Here is a 7,324-nt window from a genome sequence, read left to right as displayed (position 1 = left end):
TTCAAAAGTCCTTCCCCACTGCTCCCGGCACTGACTGCTTTTATTCCAATCAGATTGTTTCCGTGGCCCTGTCTCTCTGTCTCCCTCGCTCTCTCCATATACATATATATATATCTCTTGCCACGACTGTGTGTGTGCCACAAATAGGCTTTTTACTTTGTCGCATTGCCCTGCCGCTCATCGTAGAGCCCCGTAGATTGAATTCGAATTAATGCCTTTGACCCGCCCCGCAGCCCAACCTCATTACCATCGCCATCACCCCCTCATCGACATCGTCAGCATCATCATCATCCTCATCAGGAGCAGGAGCCGTAGCCGGAGCCGGAGCAGCTACAACATCATCCACACGTTTCGATTTGTGTCCTCGTGCTGCTCGTGCTCGTCCTCGTCCTTCTTCCCAGTCTTTTGCGGCGCGTGTTCGTACGCCTGATTAACATATGTCAACAGTATTATATAAAGTGGTATTTTTGGGCCTCATTTCTGGGGAATTGGAATTCGGTCCCGGCTCCGGATTTGGGATTTGGGACTCCAGGACTCTACTGCCTCGGACCTGCTTACGAAAGCGGCACATGTTGCTTACCAAATTCAATTATGGCCCAGCATTTGGTTATTTTTGTAAGAAATTAACTTGTAGATTAGGGCAAAATGGGGGAAGTACTTTCCACTACTTCAAGGGGAAAGAGTTGTATGTGCATTTACATCTTAGGGTTGAAATCTATAGATTTATTGACCGAAATTTGACTACGATTAAAGCTTGGTTTATTGATTTTGAAAGTAGTTAAGGATTTGCTATGAATCCAAATTAATTTCGGTCTTATTTTGCTAGATTTTTAGGATAATTAAACCAGACTGTTTTGCAGTCCACACTTTTGTAGAAGTAATATAATTTTTAGAAGTACTAATTATTTTTGTATATATCAACTTTTGTATTCATTTATATTACAATTTTTTTTTAATTACTTAATTATTCCATTTTCAATTTCCTAATAAAATAAATAAAAAAATTAACTAAAAATATAAATCAAATCAAAAACAATAGGTAATGAAAAATAAATATAACCATTGTTATATATGTGCATTCTTTTTAGATAGTATTCGATGTTATTATTATTAATTTTACTCCTAATAGTTTTTAAAATTTATTTTTTACTCAATTTTATTTGTATTTATTTTATTTTAATTTCAAATTTAAGTAAGTAGATATTTGCTATCAACTTTAAGTTCTTTTCGGAAGAAAGTTGCATAACAAAGTTTCGTACGAAAGCCGAAAAAGGCATTTATGAAATTCCAATATCAATACATAGTCTCCCTTCGTGAATGGAGGAGCCTTGCACTTGAAATAGCCATCGCATCGCCCTTTCGCGAATCTCTGTGCTCAGTGCTTTGCTGGCGGTTGGTCAACCACCAATAAACCACTCCAACCAACCCACAAAATGCAAATGAACAGCCATGCCTGCCCATGGGCTCCACTCGAATGGATTTTCATCAAAAAAAATATATAGGAACCACCAATAACCAACCCCAGGAGCAGGGACGCGGAGTCGTAGTCTCGACTGCAATAAATCAGTGCTCCAATAATTGAGTGGAGGAAAAGGATTGGCCTGGGTTCGGTTGGGTTTGTGGGGGTTGGTGGGGGTTGGTGAGTGGCCAAATGGTAAAATGGGGGTGCATTCAAAGGACCAACAAGTGTAGTAGCAGTAGGAGGTGATGGTCTCTCGTCTCCCGTCTGCTTGGCCGTCTGGTCATTCCAGCCAGACACTCGACATGGCTGGCAGCACCAGCGACTGCTACTCCTGGTTCAATGAGTCCTGTTTCGCCCGCGCTGTTTTTAATTAGGCGCATAATTTATGAAATATTTTCACGTGATATTCAAGTGGTTTTGGCTGGCTGGCAAAAGGCCTCTGCTTCTAAACGAAAAATTGGCCAGAGGCACCACCAAAAACCAGAATTGTGTTCACCCACATTTCCATTGCATTTGGAACAATGATGAGCTGCGGCTGTTGGTCCTTCTTACTCCTTGAAAGTGAGTGCTACACCCGTGTGCACTCGAGTGCCAGCCAGCCAAAGGGTTCATCATCAGCATCAAGCTCTGTAGCAGAGGTATTTCTTCGTTGACGGGTTTTTGTCTCAGGAAAAAGAGAGCGTAAAGAAGAAGCAACAACCAGTGCAGTCAGCCAACCATCCATCCAACCATCCTTCGAACCATCCATCTATCCAGGCACATCCTTCAACCCAGGCCGCACTTGAAATATTTGTGGTTGTTGTTTGATTGAAGCAGTTCAAGCCGTTTGCAACGGAAGTGTGTTTGATTAAACGCAGAAGGACACAACACGAGAGCGAAGCAAAGGCACACAAGTGGCTCGAATGCTCGTAGAATGGTGGGAACAGGTCGAGAAGGTCCTGCGTAAACTCCAGGTAAAATACGAGTACGAGTATTTCAAGATTCGAATCAGCATAGCATTTGTTTAGGGTTAGTCCTTGGGGGGAAGCCTTCTAAAGGGGGAACTTAAAGATCTTCGGTTTTTTTAAAAAGATTCTGAAGTATAGTTTACAAAATTGCGTATACTCGTATTAGGTGTCAAGAAGGCACAAATCCATTTTCCTGGACTATTTGAAAAATTATTTTTATTAAACAAATTAAAATAAAAGATTTTTTTTTATTTTAATAGTAAAAACTATTTTTTTTTTCATTTTAAATAAAATCATAGTCATTGTCAGATACCATTCCATTTTTCGCTCTTTATTTATTAAACCCGTTCCCGTAACCATGTTCCCAAACCTTTTTTCAACCCACACCCAGACCATTAATAAAAGGGGGCATGGGGGCTGCCTTTAATGGGATATCGATTTGTTGTTTATGGCCAGTACGGCATGGCCCATCGTGATTGTTTCTCTGGCCACCTTTTGGCCGCTCTCTGGCTGCTGTCTCTTTTTCACCCAGTGGGGAGTGCAATCTGGGAGTGGGAGTAGGAGTGGCAATGTGTGCGTGTTTGTGTTTGTGTGCTGGTGCTGTGACATTGTTGCCACTTAATCCGTTTATCTAACTTCGTACACCGTTGGACCCGTTGATACCCCAAAAAACTTGCTTTCTGAAAGCGTGGTTTAACATCGCATGCCATCCCATTCCAGAATCGCATTTTTTTCTGCTCAAGACTTGTTGGGGGGTTATCGCCACTTGAAAATTTGAAATCCATTCGACCGTAGAGTGGAGCTGGATGCCACAGGATGGTGTGCCACTCCTTCTCTTCCTACTCTGGGAGAGAGCTTCTCCCAGTCGTCGGGACACTTTGACTTTTTCCCCACGCTACGGCCAAGAGTCGACATCCATTAGCAATCGCAGTCATACAGACTTCCGCATCATACTTTAAACTTCCGCATATTTTATGCTATTCTCTCTCTCTTTTTCACTCTCTTGCCCTCTCACTCTTGCTTGCTGTGTGTACAAAATGGCGGACGCACGCAACAGAATTCCATTCCACATTGAGGACCATGTTTTGGCCATGCGCGAGCCTCAACTCGACCTTCCTTCAGTCCCGCGCAAAACGATGTCTAGGGCAGAAGTCGGCAGAAGGAGTTACCGATTCGAATCTTTTTGTTGCAAATACTTTAGCTTCTGGATGATGGCCTTCGCTAGCCACTTTTGGTGGCATGCAACATTATTTAGAGTGTTGACGGGTTTTATAAGGAATTAAACTTTTTGTCGTTTTCAAGCTGAGAGGGGAGTATTAGAAGATGCGATATAAGTGGGCTTTGAACAGTGCTCCCCCAAAATATTAAAGTATTTAATTAAACTTTAAACTTGTAGAATAATTTTATTAAAAATCGAGTAAGAACCGACTTCTCTTTTATATCAAGAAAACTACTCTCATGGCTCTTTTTCTCACAGTATTCCTCACCGTATAACTAAATATATATTTAAATGAATTAATTATAATAAATAGATTATATACATTATTAAAAAAAAAACAATACATAAATAAAAGAAATACAAAAAAATAAATAATAAGAAAATATTGAATTCCATCTTACATTGACAACTTCCTTTAATCAAACATCGAATAATAAAGTACATCAAGTCCCTTGGACATTTAAAAAAGCCCTACCCGAGACTCCTCCTCTGTACTATATATATATTCCTTCGCCATCCCATGCAAAAAGGTCAAGTTTAAGCGACAAATTTGTTGTGAAGGAATCCCCCGAGCGAGAGTCGAACAAACAGTGGCCCTCGCCTGAAGCCACTTGTTTTTAGCCCGGTAAGAAATCAGCGACAAAATATGACAAATTCGGGGCCAAGAACAAACAGGAAACCGTGCGCCAAAGCACCGAAGAACAGTCGAAACAAAATGCTTCTTGAGAACGGAGGAGGTGGATGGGCTGCCTCAGGAAGTACCTTTGCTGGAAGTGGAAGGAGGGGTGTCCGTGGGGTGTGCGTTCAAATGCAAATCCTTGGCAAACCTGGGGAAAAGTTTTTAAAAGTTATGTACCGGGTACCACCCTCAACTTTTGCTACCTTTGCCAGCCATAAATCATGGCACAGCCACCACAGGACAAGACTTTTGTAGGCTGGAGGTGTACGATTCACGGATTCTTTTGGGCTTTGTTTTGTTGAGGACAGCATTTCCTGAATTTACCTTCGGTCTTGTCCTCTCTTTCTGTGCTTTATACCTTTCTCTCTTTAGCTCTCTCTCTCTCTTTCTCTCCGTCTTGGTATCTGTCTATCTATATATCTGTAGGTCTCTCTCTCGCTGGGCCACGCTTTCTGTGTTTGTTTCGAGAAGCGTCGCAAAAACATAAATCCAAACGCCAAGACAAATTTCGCAGATCCGCCGTTGGCTCTTGTGTGTTGGGGGGGCTTCGAAGGAAGAGGATAAACTTTCGCTCCAAGTTTTTTCTCCTCCTGTTACTCCACGTGATTTATGCCTGGCACGCCATTGGGCTACAACTTTTTCGAGCTGCGCGAAAAATTATTTGCCCCGGCACAAAGTATCCCCCATCCTTCCGCACACCCATATCCCACACCATGTTGGCTTTAATGCCACCCGTTGTTCTAAGCCATTTGCGTGGATTGCCTGCAATTTGCTGCCCAGATTTCCCAAGATGTTGTACGGGGACCCCAGCCGGTGGCATGGGTTGTGTGGAGGAGGGTTCATCCTTCGCCAAGTCGTGTGTCTGTTTCAAAATTATGTTTGTGCAAAAGATTTGCTGTAGTCCTCTCTGTTGCCTCTCATGCCGGAAGAGATTTCTTGGCTCTTGAGATTTTATATGTCCGCCTTTGGTCTTTGGGTCTCTGGTCTTTTGGTCTTGGTCCTGATCCCGCTGGGAGGACTACGAAAATTGCGTTTAAATTAATTGCAAATGGCGCATGATTAAGGGGAAGTAATAAATGGCTAATTGTTCATGATTTAATGATTTCGGTCTTTCGGTAGTACTTTATCTTCGTCGGTTTATTGAATGTCCTTATGGGGGATGATACAAATGTATGTGCATGTGTTTTGAGGGAGTGAAGTGGATGGATAGATAGAGGAAAAACTGAAAAAAAATGTATAAATAATTAATAATAATAAATAATACCAAACAATTATTGAATAATAACAAATAAAAGAGAAAAATTGAGAATAAATAATAACATAAATATATAAAAAGTTTATAAATAAAATATCTTAAAAGAACATATCTGAACTGAAAATAATAAAACAATATATAATAATTTAAAAAATAATACGATAATATGATAATAATAAATAAAGGAATATTTCTGTAATATAACTCGTAAATATCTTTAAATATTATTATTTGATTTTTTTTTATTATAATATTATAATATATTTTATTTATTTATATTCTTGTTACTTATATATATTTATTTATTTATTTTTTTACTTTTCGCCAATATCTCCCATGCTAAGTTTATCAAAGACTTAGACCTATACATACATATGTATATATGTATAGGCCGCTATCAGACAAGTATCTTAATGATGAAAAAATGGATCAATCACAAAAATTCTCATATGCAAATGAGTCAAAGATTCTAGATATTTAATCTGTACCATGTCGAAAAGTCTTCGCTTTAAAGTATTCATGCCTCATGGGCATCATTTGATATCAATAGGGGTTCGGTTCCCTGCTTGCTCTTGAGAACCTCTCAGAGACCCTTAACGAATCTCTTGCACTCAGAATGGCTCAGAATTGTCGCCTGTAATGACAAATGTAACCCTACTTAAAATAATTACTTCGCCTTAATTGCGCTGTCAGTTGGTGTCTACTTAGGGAAATATTATCCCGCATAGACACACAAATACTACGCCTAGCGAAAGGGTGTGAAAGGAGTCGAGGCGGCCCTCAGCTGAGATGAGTGTGCTGCTCGGCATATGTCAATTAAGTTATAATTCTGTTCGGCATGCTGAGTCTCAACGAGTCGTGGAGTCGGGACGACTGTCAATCAAGCCATTCGACGTTGCCTTACTGACTTCCTTAAAGTCTCCTGTCCGGGGAAAACGGGAACACGGGAACTGGCTTTAAGATGATGACAGAGGAACAACGACCACATCAAGTTGTCAACAAACAACCCCCGGAAACCAACCAACTGACAGAATGAGAGATTTCGGGAGTGGTAGTAGAGTAGAGTCCTAGAGGATTCCTTCCTCACAATTATCAGCGATAATTATGCAATATTTTTACACAGGCAGCGGATCCGCTGAGATGCTGAGAATACGCACACAATACGTGTGCACATGGAAATTCCCATACCATTCCAATCCCTTCCCCAAAATTCGTACCGATTCATAGTTCTCATTTCCCAATTGCCTAATTTTCCCATGCAACATGCATGGCGTCTGATTGATTGGAAAAGCCATTGAGCATCCACAGTCTGAGATGGAGAGAGAGTGCGGCTTTCGTTAAGTCCTGCATTGGGTCAAAGGGTATGAGGGGGTAGATCCGACTTCAGCGACTTTGATATGATATTTTTCAGAGGAAAATATCATTGAAGGAAAAATCTGAAAAAGTAAAGAAATCAATGAGCATACAAATTAAACTATTAAATGATAGAAAAAACTGATGTAAACATATAAAGTTTACCAGAAATAAAATTAAAATTCAAAATTTCAAATCTAAAAATTAAAGTGAAATGTATTAAAATTTAAAGGTTTAAATTAAAAACGAAACAAGTTGTAAGTAAATTATTTCATTACTTATGCGTTAATAAAGTGGATTAATGATTATAATATTTTTAAATTAAATGATTTATTAATACAAAAATTGCAAGAAAAATATAAGCCTTTAATTAAAAACTAAACTTTATTTTAATATATGTTTTTAATTA

At 39.6% G+C, this 7,324-nt stretch overlaps 1 long non-coding RNA gene across 1 annotated transcript; it reads left to right on the top strand.

The window, feature by feature from the left end:
- The first annotated feature begins 6,378 nt into the window (after positions 1-6,378).
- On the top strand, positions 6,379-7,006 carry LOC117184057 (uncharacterized). Its single transcript, XR_004469235.1, has 2 exons — positions 6,379-6,613; positions 6,686-7,006. It is a non-coding gene; the product is annotated as an uncharacterized lncRNA (long non-coding RNA).
- Positions 7,007-7,324: the final 318 nt, after the last annotated feature.

Source organism: Drosophila pseudoobscura, chromosome 4 (assembly GCF_009870125.1).
Source record: "Drosophila pseudoobscura strain MV-25-SWS-2005 chromosome 4, UCI_Dpse_MV25, whole genome shotgun sequence".
In the NCBI taxonomy this organism is placed as follows: domain Eukaryota; kingdom Metazoa; phylum Arthropoda; class Insecta; order Diptera; family Drosophilidae; genus Drosophila; species Drosophila pseudoobscura.
This window is presented reverse-complemented; position numbering and strand designations above follow the sequence as displayed.